General features: G+C 41.4%; 1 protein-coding gene across 1 annotated transcript in view; it reads right to left on the bottom strand.

The window, feature by feature from the left end:
* Positions 1–4,647, bottom strand: part of wscd2 (WSC domain containing 2) — a 43,898-nt gene extending 39,251 nt beyond the window's left edge. Inside the window, exon 1 of the mRNA XM_079516537.1 lies at positions 4,195–4,647. The gene's annotated coding sequence lies outside the window, so the exon portion shown is untranslated. The remainder of the gene's footprint in view (positions 1–4,194) is intronic.
* Between the last annotated feature and the right edge of the window lie 16,230 nt (positions 4,648–20,877).

Raw genomic sequence — 20,877 nt, 5'->3', positions numbered from 1 at the left:
TATCTATCTGTGGTGCCATTGTCCTTCCCACACACATACTGTACATAGACCCACCCATTCATATGCACCATGGCTAGCCCTCTGACTCCCCAGAGCTGTTAGTGTTGGACCATTTACATTGGTCTGAGAGGCATACATCTGTATACATTTGGAAGTTCAGAACTGAAGTTCAGAAGTGATGCCACACCTGGGACATTGACTGTCATTGTTCCTGAGTGTATTAAACACGCCCACCGATAAGACGGCTGGTAAATTTAACAAATGCAATTTGGGAAAAACTTTTAGTAGATACGTTTACAAACGTTTACAAAAAGACCTGTAAAGACACATCTGGTCGAGTCTACTGAAGATGAATGCATGGACAAATAACTAGCCTATTTAGAGTAGGCTGACTTTGTAAAGTGGCTGTTGAAATTTAGGCCTGTGTTAAATATTCATCACGTTTATGAGTGAAAAACAAAAGCATTCACATATGTAGACCTATAGCTATTTCACTGATTACTGTTAAAGCTAAAATCCAGGACAAAGTAAAACAATCTGTATGAGTATGTTAATACAATTTAAGTTACTAAAATCTGTGAGTACACCCCTGTACTGTGATGTCTTACTTGTGTAGCACTGCCCCTTTAAGGGTACTGCATAAAAGGTATGAGGCCAGGTTTGAGGCCTCATGTTATCAAAGGAAAATCCAAAAGAATAAAGATGATCCTGGAAGCAGCAAGGAGATTTTTGAAGGTGGATGACGTCAGTGGAGAGGCCCTGGACAATGTGTTGAGGGAGGGCGAGGGATTCATGCCTACTCCGGGACCGGAGTAAGATGACTATAACATCTAGTTATTTAGTATTTAGTATTTGTTTAGTAGTTTTTGTATTTTTGTTAGACAAAGTAAAATGTGTGGAAGCCGATAGTAAAGTAATGGCAACAGAAGGGGGCGGTAATGCAACTACTTGGATGCCAACCGCCATAAAACCCCACGAAGAAGAAGAAGAAGGCCTCATGTTTGGCCAGAAGCGGCAGAAGCCTTTGAGTGTTTGTTGTGGACCTGGAGGCTATGGGGTGTACAGCCTGGTAATAAAACCTCAAACAAATGTTGACACTTTGATAATTCAATTTGATTATACAGGGATATATATATATATATATAATTATTTTTAATGGTTTTTTTTGTGGCTTTCGCCTTTATTTTATATATTTTTTAAGACAGTAGGCTGACAGGAAAATGGGGAGAGAGACGGGGGGGGGGGGGGGGGGTGACATGCAGTAAAGGCCGTCGGGATAGGGAGTCGAGCCCGCGGCACACTGCCAGACTGGATCACCAGCCAAGGTGCCAGGACCGCTGAGCCACGGCCCAGGCCTACGGGGATATATTTCAATTAGTGACATTTTATATTCTATTGACAGAGTTCGGTGTTGAGCTGAGATGCTTTTGACATGGAGACAATGTGTGTCAACTGTCTAATGTATCCTCTGTACTTCCAGAGCCTCCAAGTTCTTTCCTTGTTTAACCACATCCACAGTGAGTATATTGTCTGCATGGGTATGTTTTGGTATATTGTCATTTTGCTATATTTTGTATAATGTAATTTGTATTGAGGGTCAACCAGATGTATTATGTGATCTATTGTAGGAGGACAACTAACCTATAACCTTCCACTGTTTTTCTCACTGTACCATATTGGCACAGAGACTGGGTTTTACCAGATTTTTGTTTGCTTTGATTACTTTAATTAATTTACTTTATTGCTTTTGGTTTTGCATATTTGTATTTTGATTGGTTTTTGCTGACTGTTTAGTTTGGAGGACCCAGTATAGGCCCTGAAGCCTCACTCTAATACCACCTGCCCTTGGGCTCAGTCCCACTTCCTGTATCAAAGAAAGAGCAGAGAGGTGCAGCCCCATGCTGTTTCACAACTCCATGCATACTGTGGAGATTGTGATAACTGAATACCTAGGTAAAAGTAAGGAGACATTTTCCAATTCCAACACCTCACTGCCCTCGTCGTCAGCTTAGTTTTTATAGCCTTGCTATTTTTATACCAGCTCTAATGAGGATCTTGGCATCCTTTCTTGATGATGATATAGGCCTATCACAAGAAAGTACACCATTCAATATACATACAGCCAGCACTATTCTGGTGTTATTTCACAGCAATGACTACCACAAGAAAATAAGCTTTAATTCCTTTAAGTCTGTGAAGCCTGTGGCCATTGATTATGATCCATGACATTGACATGTCACTGTGAGGTTGCCAAGAGGATGAAGAGATAAGGAAGGCACAAGCTCTGAAGGAACTCAAATAAAAGCCTTCTCAGTGTGCTGCTTGGTCATCCAATAGCACCAGAAGCGGCTTCATATCTGAGGCACTTTTAAGCCTCCCAGTCTACTAAGAGCTAAGTCTGTCTTTGATAATCTCATCTCAATTCCACATCAAAATTAGGACAAAAATAGCTCTTGTCTTACAATTCTGTGGCATGCTTCACAGAAAAAGCACACACCATATGGAGCATCAGACATTAATACATAATTAAATAACACAGGACATATTAGAAAACGCTGCATAATATCATGAAAGATGGCTTATGCACACGTTTGTGTGTACAAAGGGGAAATTATCACATACACAGATGAATTTGTAACTTCTTGCCACAATTACAGGCACACAGTATATGTCAGAAGTCTGTTCCCACCTTGTGGTGGTCATTTCACGGCCCAGCACACTGCTAGCACCGTTTAAAATGAATGAAAGAATCAGAAGAATCAGAATGTCATAGCCTATTTACTGCCAGATACTTGGATATATATAGCCTACACAAGGCCTACCAAGTGTGTACAGTGTTTGAAGCAGGGGAGCTGTTCTTGTGGACTAGCCCCTGCTGCCTGTTGTATATAACATACCTACTTGTGTTGAACTCATACCTGACGAAGACCCACAACGTTGTCTATTCATCAAAACCTGGGAGCTCAAGAACATATTTGTATGTACATATTTTTTGTTCAGCACCTGTAGACATTTTTTGAGATGTGCGTACTTCTCTTTGCAGCAGGTGAGCTCCCACACTTTTACCCATTAGTTATTAATGGCTTGGGTGCAACTTGCAAGGCTGCAAAACCCTAAGTACTGTTTTAACTATAGTTCTACTTGCTGCAACACCACCATATAAGTCCAGCACATCATCGACCATAATCAATGAATTTGGTTAATGATCTATTCAGCCAATGCTGTTTTAAACCCTCAACATGTTGGCTCTATTGTGCTCAGGGGAACATGCTGCTTGGATGCTGATGGGTTCCATATGGTAGGCTAGTCAGTTCAATAAAGTTATGAGCTGATGAGCTAGGAAGTTGGTTATTAAAAAAAAAGAAAAGGGTAGCCTACAGACTATATAGCCTAGCCTATATGTGTAACCTATATTTTCTTGGCTGAAATCTGCAGACAAGCATGTCTTGCCAAATCCATGCATGACCTCCCATCATCCCATGCTTACAATAATGAATATCCGTGATTTGAAAACATTCCAGTGATTTATTCTCACATTTATAGCCAGGCCTATAGGTAATTTGGTATAGCCTAGTCATATCTGCGATATCCCTGAGTTGTTGCTTTATCAAATGTGTGAAAGCTAAGAAAAACAAATCGAGGCATGCAGGTTAATTTTGCCTGTTTCCTGAGCTTGATTGGCAGCGCTGGTTTAAGCAGGAAGCTATAAAAGCTATGAAAGTCCATCACCTTCTCACTTTGGTGAGTAATAAGTGAAATGTACTGATTCGCAAGGCAAGTAACTTAGCCTAACCTATAATTTTGCTCAAGCAAGCCGTTTCAATTTAGTGAGGTTTGAGAGGCACCATACAAATTTATTACACAAACATTCTCCAAACACTCCGAATGAATAATGGCATCCTATAGTCAATACATTGTGAATCTTTCCGGACAGAATGTATAACCCGTCTTTCCAGCAGTAGCCGACAACAAACAAAAAATGGCCTGCTATCGTTTCGTTTTGTTCATAATAATTTCCAATTACAAAGATTCTCCATGTCATAAAAACAAATCGGGGTTGGTTCGGTTGATGAAAACCCGCAACGGCAGTTGAGTAGCTAATATAATTTAATTCAGCCGCCCTAAACTGTTAGCTGTGGTTGTCGAACATTAACATTTCAATGCATCTCTTAGAGAAAATATTTGGTACGATACCTTAACTTGTAGAGATCCGATTCAGCAGATGATGTGATGGTTCCAAATTCACAAAATGCAACTCAGATATCGATGGTCATCTCTCAAACATGTTTTTAATCTTCACGGCAATTCAACACATCTTCATCTTCATGATTATATAGGATCATTGCTGGTTAACTAGATTTCAAACGGTTTGCTTGAAGACTATAGTTTATCAATTCCAGTTCTATGTATTAACCCGCTGTAGGCTGTAGCGCGTCCGCGCTCCGCAGATACCACTACGTTCCCAGAGGAAAACGGAGCAATGCAGATGACAAAATTCCACACCACAAACACATGTCCCAGGCTTTAAAACGCCCCGTTAATCTATTTAGGTCAGAGTCGCAGTCGACTGTCCGATTTGATGCAGGCAGCGTGTTGCCGTGATGATCGACCTGTCTTTTCTCTCGTTCCCAAAAAGCGTCTGTCAAATCCTGCGGATATGCACCGCGCCGCACGACGCACACAAAACAGCACTGCCTGCGTTTAAAGAGACATAGCAGACGCTCGGAAAAAGGCGCAGTGACGGCACGGCATCCCCATGTGCAATTATACGGTGGCCCTGCCTTGGCCACCCACAGATGTTTGAATGGTAAATATTCCCACGGCTGTGATTTTGAAGTAGGCTAGCCTACAGTCGAACAAGACGTTCTGCAGGATAAGACTGCAGTCAGTTGCCTTTGGTCAGGCAATTTCTAAAATGTGAATAACTTCAACTCAATTGTTTTGTTTTTAACTCTTCACAAAATGCACTTGGTTATGCTTGACACATGGATACATACATGGTGGCACATGGGCTAATTGAGAGACACTTTAGTGAAAGTTGGTGCTATTAGGCTAGCTCTGGTCAGGACAGGATTAAAACCTCTGAGGGCCCCTGGGCACTGAAGCTGGAAGGGCCCCCCTGCACATGCAAAATGTGGCCGTTTTGGGGCAGTTTTATGCCGTTATATTGGCCTATTCCCGTCCGCACCTAACCTGACTTCCAGATTGCGGCAGTATTGAGTTCACAAGTTCCCTCCTCCTGCCTACACATGAAATGAAATGATTACTATATTTACCCAGGGTATCTGCTAAGATCAAGAACTTGTTTCCAGCCAGGCCCTGCTCATAGAACATTTCATCGTAGTGGTTCAATGCCTTGTTCAAGGGCACTTCAGCGGTGGTAATTTTAACGTGTCGGACCGCTGATTCGAACTGGCGACCTTCCGGTATCAAGACCGCTCCGCAATCCGTTCGGCCACCTGGGCTCTCTCAAGCAGAAACGATGAACCGGAAGCAGCGGGACAAAAATCTGATAGCTCCATAATAATTTCGAGTTGTAGTCTTGTTAGGTTGTTTACATTTGCGCTGTGGCACCGCTTCAATAATGTCATAAGTCTCGCGTTGATCCCGCCTATAGCGGCTGCATATTGCTCCGACTAGGGATGTGTAAATGTGTCCAAAATGAAAATCGATTTGTATAATTCAATATTAACGAATAATCGATCAATCGTTTGGGGGGGTGGGGGGGCTTCTTTTTTTTTTAAGATTTTTGTTTTTTTAATGAACCCTACAAATAAAAAAAATCATCCCCCCAAGGGGTACCTAAGTTTGGGAACCCCTGATGTAGATTAACAATAATTTTAACTCTTGAGAGTTAATAAGGGTCCATTTGGTTACTAACTCCATCTTTTGAATGAGGACCACTGGTGGTCCCTAGACCAGTGTTGAGCCAATTGATCACCATAGCAACCCCAGCCTAGGCCTGATTAGATAAATTCCCAACACCTGCTAAATCCTCCAAACCTGTATCTTGATTGGAATCAATCTCCACTCACACTCCTCTCAGTCATGCAGCTACACAGACACATCCCAGGCACACTTTGGTAGGCCTATAGCCCTGTCCTGTTTGGATGACAATATTGCCTTTCCAACAGATTTTCATAAAAAAAAAAAAAAAAACAATTATTAATTTTCATAATCGATTTCGGGTCCTATTAACGATTATCGATTAATCGATTAATCGGACCCATCCCTAACTCCGACTAGAATTGGTTCGGAGGACATCGTCTCTGCCCGAGAGAGACCAGACTCTCCCTTCTGGCAGAATGCAAATGTTGTCCAGCAGGGGGAGTGGTTCCACCAGGCTAGGCCACGCCCAGAGTGACAGTCAGGCAGTAACAAGCACATTATTTTTATCTGACCCACATAGTAAGCAAATTTGTGAGAGAATCCGCCAGTGCCAGTGTATTTCAGTGTTTTTACTTTTTTTTTGTCGAGCCACCTGACGCGCTATGCATGCAGAATGAAAACAAAGCAATGGTGGACATCACATCTTTTATTCCACCAAAATCACCTCACACCTCACACAGCCCAGTGGGCCCACCCACCTTGAACAGCTTTACACACAATTGCACTTTTCAGCTGCATTCTCAGCAACAATAAAACACTACATGATTAGTGATTAGTGGGGAAATTTTGAAGTCTTCAACAACAAATAATCAATCAATGAGTCAAATAAAAATGGTGTAGTTTTCCCCAAAAAAGTAAATGTCTGAAAATAATCTAACAATAGCAAAGATATATAAACAAACAAACAAAAGCATTTGATTCACAAATAACTAATGATATAGTGCTGATGCTGATAGTAAAATGAGGCTATATGCAATCATTCATTCATTTTGCTGTTGCCAAACCAGGAAGTGATGGAGGTAATTTGAATAGTTTCAATTTTGCCATGGTTAAAGAAAGATGGTGGCTGGGGTGCATAGGGAGGTCCGATCTCATAAATCTGCAGAGGGGCAGAAGCTGCTGTTGGGCCAAATGGGCCCTGTTGATGGTAGTGGTGGTGCTTTTTGAAGGTCTGGTCATCAGACAGTCAGCAACACCCCCAGGAAGTTGACAATCATGTCATCTCCTTGGTTTTGTCAGTATTGAGGGTGATATTATGTTTTTTACACCAGACTAGTATCAGCTGCTCCACCATTTTGTAAGCAGACTCATCATCTGATGAGGCCTAGCACTGTGGTGTCATCTGTAAACTTTATGATGTGATTGCTGTTAATTTAGCAGAGCAAGTACACAGCCTTCAGGCAATTCATTGTGTGCTCATCAGAGTTGATTTTGACGTGTTGCTGCCAAATCTGACAGTTTGCCGTCTGTGTCGGGAATCCAAGATCCAGTTGCACATCCCCAGCCTCAGCTTCTCCACCAGCTGCTGTGGTATAATCATGTAATCATGTTGAAAGCAGAGCTTAAGTCAATGAACAGGATCCTGGCGTAGGTGTTCTTCTTTTCCAGATGGACAGGGTCAGCTGGAGCATGTTGTCTACGGAAGAACAGCATCTTCCGTAGACCGGTTTACTCTATATGCAAACTGGAAGGGATCTAGCACCGCAGTGAGGCCTGTCTGTATGTAGCATGACATGCTGCTCAAAGCATTCGAGTTGGGGCACAGGCGTTGTTCTGACGTGCAAGCCCGACACATGCGTGACTGGTTAAGACTCCCGACATGCGAATTTAGCCCAATGAGTGTTTTTTTGTGCAAAACTAATGCTTGGAATGGATTCAGAATCATGAATCAGGCCAATATGCCTTTAAGAATGTCTAATGTGCTCAGTAGATGTAAAATGTGCACTGTTCAGATCTTATACAGCCCATCTATGGTAGCTTGGCTAATAAGCCAGACTCAAATCACACTGTCATGTGGTATTTGAGTCTGGAGATGCTGTGTATGGATCTTGTTTCCTGGGGGGCGGGTTCAAACATTTTCTCTTTGACGCAATTGGTCAGAGCTACTGTCAGTCAAAGGTCTCAAGCATTGAACGTCACTGTACCAAAGCCCGCCCATATTGCATACCGTGTCCCGATTGGCCACACCAGTTCTCTGGTGTAGGAAATGGGCGTACAATTGAGCCTCTCCAGACCGTAATCCGCCGGCAGGCAATTTTTTTTTGCCAACAGCTGATTCGGTCTGGCTTATTAGCCAGGCTACATCTATGGTCCTCGTAGAGGACCAGATAAAACTATGTTTTGTATTAATTGCTCGCTTTTATCCTTTTCCCATGTTGTTTGTTTTTTTGTACGTTGATCTTATGTGATATGGACTCCTGTCTGAAATAAAGATTATATATATTAGATCAAAGGGCAACCAAAAGCTCACCTTCCCTCTTTCTATTTGGCAGGTGAAGTCAGGTGAAGGTTGTAAAAAAGTTTAAATGCCTGGGGCACATAATCAGGGATGATCTCTGTGATGACGATGATGTACATACAGTGCCAGTGCTGTAAGCTATGGGCAAGCCAACATGCTGGCACGAAAGTTTCAGACAATGTTAAAATAGCACTTTTTAAAACCTACTGCACTCCACTATATACGGCTCGGTGCCGATATAGCAGTGCGAAAATGAAAACACTTCAGGTGGTATATAATGATGCTTTTCGAATCTTCCTGAAACTTCCAAGATGGACCAGTGCAAGTGTAATGTTTGTGACTAGTAATGTACCCACCTTTCATGCTGTACTGAGGAATTTTATGTTTAGATTCATGTGTAGACCCTTAACAGGGATCACACAGAGTGATACAATCTTTTCCTCATGCTTCTGGAAACACTGGAGGCAATGTTTATAATTGATAAGGACTGTCTGGAGTGAAAATAGTCTGTTACATAGACTATCTCTATGTTTTTTTTTATTGTGTCTTGTTTTTCCCTGAAATAAAGTTTTCAATTCAATTCAATATAATATGCCGAGTCACCAGCTCTAAAAGCAGCATCTCCGATCCTTATGAGCAGACCTCCCCCGTCTGCCAGGGTTGCTGATTTAGCATGTGTCTTGTGATTTGAATTAGTCATGCCATCTATTCATTTCTTTAAACCTGTCACAGTGCATTCTTGTAGATCTGTAACACCCTCATGCTGTGAAAAACTTTATGTAACATTGTTAGTTGCAATAATTTAATCTCTGCCATCCAATACTGCTAAGACAAACTAAAGTTAGACACCAACAGGCGTTTTAGGCTCCAATATTGATTGAATACTTTATTAACAGTTTGCAAATACAAGCACAGGAGAGTATACAGTTACAATACAAGGTCTGGTAGGATTTTAAACCTAAAGAAAGCACTATGGCTTGTTTCCATTGGGGTCTTTTGTTTTGATTGATTGACATTTTTATTTCACAGTATGTAGAATGGATACATTTCAAACTAAAGCACAAAGTCAATACAAAAACTGCTACTTTGAGGACGAAACCATGAAGAGCACTTGTTTACATCAGGGTCCTGAAAAACAGGAAATCATCATATAGAAAGTAAAAAATCACACCTGTGTGAAGTGAGGGGCGCTCTTATCATCTAACTCATGTTGCTATGATTAGGTGATGTAATGATGATGTAAACCAAATGGTGACAAAACAAACATTAAATTCTCTTTATTGTCAATGGCGTTTTTAAAACAAACATTGAACTAAAAACAAACATTAAACCTGTATATAGGAGGGGCTATAGCGCCCCTCAAAAAGGGGGAAAACATGTACAGTATGGGGGGGAAAAACGAGTGGGGGGACTTATTTTTGGGGGCCAGTTTCGAATTGCAGCCTTCCGTAGGTCCTCTTTGAGAGCGGTTTTGAAGGAGTCAAGGGATTCACATTTCTTAATGGCTGTTGGTAGGGCGTTCCACATTTGAGTGCCATAGGAGCTAAATTAATTGAATCCCTTGTTTGAGCCGAATCTGGGTTGCACGTGGTTTGTTGAACTCCCTCTGGTGTTGTGCGTGTGGACTTGGTTGACATTAAGGTATTTAAAGTATTTATTTAGACGGGTATGGGTATCTTGGTGGTATAGTGAATCTTATAGACCAGGTGTCGTCAACCCTAAGTCATTCCAGCCTATCAAAATGGGCAGGAGTGAGGTGGGTTCTGGGAGTGAGGCCAAGTAGTAGCCTGACCAGCTTGTTTTGGGAAGTCTGGAGCCTTGTTTTAATGGCCTTTGAGGTGCTGTGGTACCAAGAGGTGCACGCATGGTTGAAGAAACCTTGTACAGTATGTGAGAGCTCCTGTTAGGGTCTTCAAGGTGTTTTTGTTCACCAGTGAGGAGATCCTGTAAAGGAATCTTGTTCTTTGGTTGATGTTTTTGATTACATTGATGGCCATTTTATCACCGGAAAGATTTGTCTCCAGGATGGAACCTAGGTAGGTAATATCATCTTTTTGTGTGATAATATTGTCACACACTTTAACTGAGAAGTCGCCGGCCTTGCTGAGATTACTATTTGATCCGTTTGTTCCGTTCACCTCCACCATCTGTTCTCTGCCCTCCAGGTACAACACCTAATCTAGTAAAAAAACATTAAACGCATATAAGCCTACGCCTGTACAGAGTAATCTATACAATTCTGACTTATCCAGTCATTTTAACCACACAATGTTATACTATATAACAAGTGCATGCGTCCAACAACTTGCATAATGCTTTTTGGGATGAATCGGTTGATGCCATGCCACACATAAGTGTCATTTTACAGGACTGGGTAAGCCACCTGGCCTACTGGGGCTATGCGCTTCGCTGAGTACCCCCTTCTAGTGGTTTTGTAAAACTGTACGGATCACAGGGCTTAGTACATTATAGAGGAGAATTAGTACATTATACCATTGTTTGTGGTATAAATCCATATGAGTTACATAGCACTATATAACCATTAGATTACACATTATTATTGTTATTATCCTTATTCACATTACCCTCATTACATTTAAATAAACTTTTAAGAAGTTATTTTCCCGGGGAGACATCACATTTCTCTTTTTGGTCTCGAGCTAAAACACTTGGGAATCACTGCATTATACATAGAATAGAATAGATACAGTAGGCCTAGTAATACATTTTGGTGTTTGCTAGGAATTAATTCCTTGCTGAAGGTTTGTAAGGGCAGACACATTTGAATAAAGATCCAAGTTCTAATGTTCAAACAATAATACATTCACAGCTCTTATTTTAAAATGGTGTTGCTATAGTGTCCTTGATTGACCCCTCTCACATTAATGTCCAGATGTCTCATTTATATGCAGAGGGATTTCTTATGTCACTGCTTGTCACATTGACATGATGACTTTATGTCATAATGATGACATTATGTCACTGCTTGTCACATTGACATGATGACTTTATGTCATAATGATGACATTATGTCACTGCTTGTCACATTGACATGATGACTTTATGTCATAATGATGACATTATGTCACTGCTTGTCACATTGACATGATGACTATCCTTTCTAATCACCAGCAAAGCTTCTCTTTGATCGGCTTTATCATTCTACCCCTACATATGTTGACATTGAATTAATTGTATTATACAATTAGTGTTTTACACAGATCTTTAACCCATTTAGACCTGAGCTTGATTCTACAAATGTCTTCTAAATCATGACAGTTTTCTGAAAGTCCCATGTTTCTATGTCAGTGGTGCTCAAACTATTTCACGTCAAGGTCCCCAAGAATTATATGTATTAGGCCGCTGACCCCCATCTGAAAATATGTTGTTCCAGGGCCCCCCCAGAAGCAAAGATTTGAGTTAAAAATGTTCGCTCTGAAAGAATATATATTCCAAATTTGCGCCACATTTTTAAAAAAACAGATCTACAAGCTCGTAGCGTGGCACTCTGTGCCCCACCATGAGCTTGTAGATCTGCTATTTTCAATAGCTAAAGTAAAACATAATGCTTAAAACACCAAAAGGAGTTCCTGTTCAGGTCTGCTGGTCTGCTAGACTTCACACAAATAGCCGTATGGCAACATTCACAGGCAACTCAGCATGTACAGTAACTGCTCATGAAAGTCACAGTAATTACAAATTACTGTATCATGAAATTGTGTATTGTGTAAAATGTGATATGTGCTGATAACCAGAGACATGGACCATTCATGCAAGATATATTCTGATTAACAGTTATTCGTTGACTGGAAAATTCTGTCCATGATGCATAAAATAAAATAAAAAACAAGCATGTAAGATGCAACCAGCTCTTGGGTTTCACACAGTCAGTGTGCTTGCGTGGTTGCAGCTAAAAGATCTTGGTGGTCATAATTCTATGATATTATATATTCTATTATTAGATATTATACCATTAGTGGAGGTATTATATTTAACTGGATATGAATGAGAATGTGATATGCCCCTCTATAAAGTTAAAGCTTGTTATCGTCTACTTCAGCCCCTCTGGCGCCAAGACTTACGTACAGTATAGTTGAATAACCAACACAGTGATTACTGACTTACTGCTGGCCTGTCATTAAAGAGTAGTGTCTAGCACAATGTAGATGACACAACAGAATTCAAGCAGCATCATGTCAGGGGAGTTTGTGAGTTGTCTTTGCTGTGGCCCACAGTCACCTAGGTACCATTGCCATCCCATTTCACCGTGGTTCAAAAGACTGGCTCCAAATTGCATATGTAGTTGAATAATTTTCACCTTACCACTGACACTCCAGAATTATGCACACTGAATCATGTGGACAGTGTTTTGCCATTTTTCAAACAACAACATTGTACAATTTGAGGTAGGCAAGAGCTTTTTCTTTGGGGGGGGGGGGCATACAGTGTATTTATTGCGACCGAAGGTGCAGCCACGCCCGGCAGCTGGCGAAAACTAGAGTTTTCAACAGGCCCGAAAATACCAGCGCTCGCCCAGCAGTCTGCTGTCACCTAGGCAGATATGTTGATCTGACCCCCGCCCCATTCCAAAGCGCCAGCGCTCGCCCAGCTTCTCTCAGCATTTAGAGGTCATGAACAGCATGACGATGGCCAAAGGTCACAAGTGGCAACTAAATCATGCTACGCTGGAGATGAGACCTGCTCTGAGCAGCTTGGTATCCACCCCTACGGGTTCAGAGAATATACATCATAAACCTGGTGTGTGTGTGTGCGTGCGTGCATGCGTGCGTGCGTGCGTGCGTGCGTGCGTGCGTGCGTGCGTGCGTGCGTGCGTGCGTGCGTGCGTGCGTGCGTGCGTGCGTGGGGCTTGTTATTCCCCTCGCATGCAAAGAGAGGAGTAAACAGATGATAAAGTGGTCATTGTGTAAAAGACCTGCTCTTTCATGGGATTATGTTGGCGAGGGGTGGGGGTGGTGGAATGGAGAGGGCTAGAGAGAATGTTCTTAGTCTAGCTTTTGTGTGGTAACGTGTTTCTCGTGAGAAATGTATCGGGGCAGTTACAGTGGAGCCGCAATATAGATATAATCCAACTATGTTGGTGTGTTCCCATGTGAATTAGAAAGGCTACCTCATCTGTCACACCATGCATGCCTTTCACAGCATAGCAGGAAAACGGGAATCAACCTCATACATACAATACAACCTCAAAGCCGCTGTGATGATAGCAATACTTTCAGCCTAGGTGTCAACGTTGCACGTGAGGCTGTGGCGACCTAATATTTATGTGTGAACAGTAAACGCCACTGACTGGTATTATCTAGTTTAGTTTTCTTAACACAGCCTGTCACGAAATGAAAACACCCAAAGGTTTCAAAACACTATTGTCAATGGGTCATTGTGCTTGTTAAGAATGTTTTGAAGCGGTAAGCCTCTATTAATTGTCACATGGGATGAGATCGACTCAGGTGCACCTGTTTGGTGGGAACCTCAATGTAGCCTGCAGTGTTTCCCAAAACAATGAGATGTCAGTGGTGTAATCCTACCTCGTCACATTGCATGAAATCGACACAGTTATGCTGTAAAACTTCAAAGCAGGTGTCTTATCGATAGTAGTCAGCGTCTCATCCATGTTTCCAACAGTCAGCCTCAAACTTCACCCTAAAATTACTACTATAAATAATTATTGAATATATATATATATATATATATATCCTCCACGGTCATCAGTCATTTCACTAGTCGGAATAAACACACCATTGGCAGGTTTAAGGGATTTATTGACAGTGAGGAAATGGAGGGATGGAGGAAGGATGAATGAATGCAGATGTGTAGGTTCCGGGGGGGGGGGGGGGGGGTCGCCGACCCTGGAGTCTTTGGGGAGGAGGTCGTATGGCACTAGTCGTGTGGCGTTCGTCGTAAGGCGTTCGTCTTACGGTGCGCATGGACGATATCCCCCAGCAGGAACCTGAGAAGGAGAGGAGAGAGTTTTGTTTTTAATCGTTTGATCCACTTTTGGCAAGGTGAATGTAGTGGTTCTAGTGCCGGAAAAGCTCCTTTGGGGGGAGCGGGGAGAGAAGCTGCTGTGGAGGTGAAGGGGTGGGGGTGGGTTGCGAGAAGCCTGTGGGAAGGCGGCTAGTGTGCGACGCAGCGAGGCGGGCGAAAACATGGAGGATTCTGGGTGGTACTGGGCAGGTATAAATGGGGACAGGTAGATTGACGTGGAGGGCGGAGAGTGGCATGAAGGCAGGGCCAATGTGCGTTTCTCCTCCTCCTGAACATCTGTTGTTTCAACTCCATTTAATTTATATGTTGGTAGGAGGGGAAAGATACAGAAAAGCGAGACATTGCCAAAGCAACCCAGCCAAAACCGTTGAGAACCCCTGGTATAATATGTTAGGATATTGCTTCGCAACACAGAACACAAATTACAATTAAAATACTTTTTCGGCACAAAATGCACATATTCAACAAAATAAATGAATTAGCCAATTCAGGTCAGTACACAATACATTGTCGCCACTCACCAAAATACTCCAACTGAGGTTAATGAGTTTTTCTTCTGCTGGGATATAGATTACTGTGGAAGTCAGTTATTGATGTCAATGGGCTGATAGCCTGATAATCACATGTCATGTATATTGATCTGAGGTGTGATTTATTGCATCTCTGCTATTATCCCTTGCTGGGACCAGAGATCCACACTGTGATAAACATTAAAACTTTCCAATTTGCCACTTTTTATTTGGCCCCATTTAAATACAGAATGAGCAATCTTGTTTGAGCACATTTGCACGTGTTCCTTCTGGAATACGTTTAATTGATTTGACATTTAAATGTCATTAGAAACAGTTGGAACTCTCACAATTTTCCTCAGTTGGCGCAGTGGTAATAGTCAGAGAAGTTTGTCAGAATAATGTCAAATCTGGGAATACATTTCTTACCAAGAAATGTCTTCACCAATGTGTTTGTAAAGGCGTCTAGTGTCTACTAACATATCCCACATTGGGATTCTATTCAGCCACCCTAGGGGAATTTTTGACAGCTGCTGAAAGTTGGGATACAAATGGCCATAGCCGTCATCACAAATGTGATGAGGTCAGCACATTTGGGCAAGTGGATATGGCCGAATTTAGCCCAAGGAGTGTTTTTCGTGCAAAACTAATGCTTGGAATGGGTTCGGATTTTCGGAATCATGAAAACTCCCTACTTTGACACGTCACATGCTACTTAAAGTATAATGAAATTTAGAACATTTTGCCTTATATTGGTTACCCCAACTTTCAGCAGCTGTCAAACATTCCCCTAGGGTGGCTGAATTACCAATGTCTTGGTAAGAGATTTATTCCCAGATTTGATTAATATCCCCTGACTATTAAAGCACCTGCCCATAGGTTTGACTTTAAATCCACAGAGGTGTATCTGGCTTTATCGAGCTTCTGTCTGAACACAATTGGCCCATCTTCAGGGGAGGGAAGCCAGGCGTGGACAGTGATTAAAGGTAGGGTAAGTGATTTTCTTTGGATTAAATAAGTGTTAAAAAGCTCTATATTGTGGTAGTACTCATTGCTATAGAGTGTTTGTTCTCCAGCTCTTAATTAAACAAAAATTCATTTTCAGGTCAGGATACCAATTGTATCCAATCAGGATAGAGAACGCAGTTAGGATACAGATTAAACAAGTGGAATTGTTAGTGATGACACAAAGAAATGAGGCGACAAAATTGGAACTGGAACACTATAAAAATAAAGCTGATGATGGCTACACTAAAATGTTGTCACCTACCTGAAAATGTATTTTCTGTTAAAGAGCTGGAGACAAACACTCTATAGCAATGATTACTATCAGAATATTGTGATTTAACCTTTTAACAAAACTTTGTTTTAACCAAAATATATCACTTACCCTACCTTTAACATATTCCTACATGCTTGGGCGGCATCTGTCAGCACTGGCAGGGAGTGTTGGGTGGGAGGAGTAGAAGGAATGCTTTAGTCCTCCCGATGGGGGCTCCACACAGGCAGGTGAGTCAGAAGGATACAACAGCAGTGACAACACACACATGAGTGTGGGTAGGAATTAATTGGCATAACGAATGTTACATTTGGGAGAAAAAGGGGTAAAAGCAAAATAACTAATAATGTTGCTTGCGTTACCAGAGGTATAGTGTTAATGTGGTAATTATGGTTAGAATTTCTTTATACATTTTCTACACTGATATATATATTATATAATATTCATGCCGATATCATGAACAACATACCACACAGCTCATGGACCACACATAACATTAAACTACACTCTGCATGTTAGCATCTCAAAAAGCAGTAATGTACATATAACAGCTAAAATAAATCATCCTATTTTATGCTAACCCTTGCTTGTTATGACACCCTTTTAAATGTCAAGGGGAGAGTTTGTAACATTAAAATGTAAAGATGCAGTTACCAGACTGTTGAGCAATGCATGAGGTGCAAATGCTAACTGTTTACATATAGATGCTGTTAATGGATCCTCTATTGATAGAGCAGACCAAACATTGACGCTTGTTAACGTCAAGGCAATTATTGCACTGTCAAATGGGTCTACATCTATTCTAAGGTAGCATATACCTGTATGACTATAGACGTACTGTATTATCCTGCTGCTGTGCACAAAGCGTGCACACTGTGCGGCCCCACACATTCATTCTACAGTTGTGGCCCCTTGCCTAATCTGGTTGATTACCCCATGGTATAGAGGTAAAATGCACACTGGGATTACAGCTAAACCTTTCCTGGTTCCAGTATGAAAAAAAAGAAAAAGTAAAGCTATATAGCCTATCCTTGCATAAATGTTGTCACTTTAGAGATTGTAAACTGATTTGAGAGTATCTTATGTAAAGTAAAATGAATGGTCCCTCGTGACAGCCATGCCACATAAACATACAGCAGGCCTGGAGAACACCGTGAAACCTTATTCATACTGTTAAACAGCACATGACATATTGGGATAGCACAACATATATTAATGATGAGCTGCCCACAAAGTGACATCAATGTCATACTCGGTGAACAAGGGCTTGGTGTCAAAGAAAATAGTTTTAGTGATTCTTATTAGGTGCTTGAATAGGAGCTTTAGCTGAAATATAGCTATGCTCTTTTATCAAACCTGGTAAATGCTGTTAGCATGAATAATTCAACAGCCTTCTCAAAAAATAGACCCTGCATTATTAAGGCAGGGGCACAATGAATTAATTAGTAGGAATATGAATTGTTAATGGGATTATTTTAAGAATTCAGCATGAATCCAACAGACAAATCTTTCCTTTTTGTTTTTACACAGAAATATTGTGTTGCTGGGCAGTCTAAAATTGTGGCTCCAACCAAATAATTGACTTTCAGCCTCAAAGTTGCTATATGGTTAAGTTTCTGGAGTAGCTCTATCTCTCATCACTATGAAACAAGATTGTGATTAATTTGATCATGTAATTCGTTTGATCATTTTGATCAAATAACCCTAACCATTACCCATTTCCGTAGTTTTGTTCATGAAGATTAGGAATTTAGGAAGATCACGATCTGTTTAAAGACAAGCCTACTGGAAACCACCAACTTCTTTTTAATATGTAGGACTCGAGACACATTTCAAATCACAACCTTTGATTCACTGGTGATAGAAACATAATTGACACAAGGCATTAACAATCAGACTTTGTGGATTTACTTTTAAATAAGAATGATATAAATGTGAGAGAAAGATGGAGGAAGGTAGAGTAGACCATGAGTATGTTTGAGAAAGACATGGAGGCAGCGAGAGTGGTGTATAAATGGTAATCACATACTGCTCTATTTTCATTGCTATTCACTGCATACTATACAATGCTATTATTAGGGATTTGCGTTCTACTGAGCGCACCTTTCTAGTGCCCCCCCCCCCTAAAACATGATCATCAGGTACTATAACTATACTAGCCCGGTCGATGCCACATTTGGTACACACACTCCCTGGGTGCCAACGACGAACCTCTGCCCCACATTTTCCAGAACGGCCTGTTATAGCGCCACCACAATTTTACCTATATCTGCACCGATCTGTGTGAAACGTTGAATGCACACTCCCTACAGGCCAAGGAAAAACCTTTGCACTTTTCACATCTGCCTTTTATAACGCCACCAAGAGGCCGACTTTTGTAAAACATTTTTTTTTATATTACTCCTCCAGATCCAGCACATCGTTACACACTACACAGTATCTCTATAGTAATTTGCTCAAGACGGATCTGTCCGATATTTCATATTCCATCCTAATTGGCTTCTAAATTAAACATTGCCTTCTAAATTTTGCAGGATTGGCCCGTTTTGAACAAAAAGCCTCAAATGCAACGCAGCGTGCAATTTACGTGAAATATTTCACACACTTTCCTACTAGGCTGAGGAATAAATCCCACCCTTTTCATTTCAAGTATGAAATGTCGTGTCCTGTGAATGAACTATGTGAATGGTTATCTAATTCATTACAGATGTGCATGTCTGGTGAAGAGCACAGAACTCACATTACTGTGCCTAGTTAAATAAAGGATGCATATGTGAAACAACAGATGTTCCATCTCTGTTGTTTGAGCAGCAGCATCAAAAGATCATGCTTCCGGCTTTTTATGCTGTAGTCTTTTAAAGATCAGAAGCATCGAAATATGATAATAAGAGCCACACACATTCATCACGGTGTAAGATATGGCTCTGTCTGTTAGGTCTGCGTTCTTTAGGACAGCTGGTTGTCTGGTTGATGGTGTGCCAAAAGAGAGATATCTGAAGCTTGTGTATTTAATATTAGTCCCTATCAAGAGTAGGGGTAATTTGTAAGATTATTGTTTCTGGAAATATTAGTAAAACTGATCCTGAGTTAGATGGGGTTGCATTTGATTAATCACTATGTCAATCTTGCAACAATTCCATTGGGTGAGGTAGCTAATAATATGTAATAAATGATATTATGTCAAGGCTTTGAATTAAATACAGATCAGGATTATGCTCCCATTCAATTGTCACACTGTCAACGTGTTGTCTCCACCAGGCCGAAGGCATGGCGAGAGAGTTTTGCACTCCGTCCGTGTGTGTGTGTGTCTGTCTGTCCGTCTGTGTACAGCTAATCTCCGGCACCGTTAACCTGGTCGATGCCAAATTTTGCACACACACTCCCTGCCAACGATGAACCTCTGCCCCAAATTTTCCAGAACGGCCTGTTATAGCGCCACCAGGAGGCCGACTTTTGAAAAACACATTTTTTGATATTACTCCTCCAGATTCTGTCCAAGAATCCCGCAAATTGTTACACACTATCTCTATAGTCATGTGTTCAAGACGGATCTGTCTGATATTTCATATTCCATCCTAATTGGCTAACATTGGCTTTCCAAGTTTGCAGGATTGGCCCGTTTTAAACAAAAATCCTCAAATCATGAACGCAGCGTGCGATTTACGTGAAATCTTTCACAGACTTTCCTAGGCTGAGGAATATATCCCACCCTTTTCACATTGGCCTGTTACAGCGCCACCAACAGGTGGATTTTTGCAAAACCCATTTTTGGAACAAAATGCCTCAAATCATTCAATTGCCATCCAAGGCGTAAGAAGAAATGGCACCCTTTTCACTTTGGCCTATCATAGCACCACCAGGAGGCCACAACCTGACCTGCCCTGGTGGAGACCTGTGCCCCGAGGGGCACTTTATCTAGTTGTGCTCGTAACTACTTGATTTCATTTTGAAATCATTGGCATTTTTCTGTTTTTGAGTGGTGCAAACCACTCCAACAACTGGCTTTGTACCCGTGTCCTGTGTACCCGTGTTTGTTCGTACCAAAAAAACGAGCATGGTTGCTATGGTTAGTATGTGACGTCACTGACATAGCTGATCAGACTATATAAGACCTTGCACCACTCAGTTCACACGGGTGTGATTTTTGATATATATACAGGTTAGATGTTTGTTTTTAGTTTCAATGTACGTCATCTTGTCCCTAACACAAACATTAAATGCCATTAACAAGAAATAGAATTTAATGTTTGTGTTGGCACCGTTTGTTTTACATCACCATTACATAACCTAATCAACATGAGTTAGACTTTAATATATTAGCGCCCCTCACTTCACACAGGTGTGATTTTTTCATATACATTTTACATACAGTTATTCATGACATTTTAAACATTATTTTTATATTAATATTATCATTGTTTTGCCAATTCATTGGAGGCCAGGACCACTTTGAATATCCTCTGGGCCCACTGGTGGCCAGAGGTTGAGAATCACTGCATTAAGACACATTATTAACCCGGTCTCTAAACAAACTGCCTCCCCCTGGCCAGCCGGGGCGCCTGATGGAGGGGAAAGGAACTGGTTGGAATAACGTGTTCCTTCCACGCGCTACGTCCAACCAGGGAAACTCCCCCCTGTCACGTGTAAAGGAGCAACTTGGACACTCAGGCAGGAAGGAAGCATGAGTTCAAGTCCGTTGCTCTCCCCATGTCCCCCATATATGCATGGCAAATGGCTTT

This window comes from Electrona antarctica, assembly GCF_951216825.1.
Source record: "Electrona antarctica genome assembly, chromosome: 12".
Taxonomy (NCBI): Eukaryota; Metazoa; Chordata; class Actinopteri; order Myctophiformes; family Myctophidae; genus Electrona; species Electrona antarctica.
Note: the sequence above shows the minus strand (reverse complement) of the source record. Positions and strands in the feature narration are given on the sequence as shown.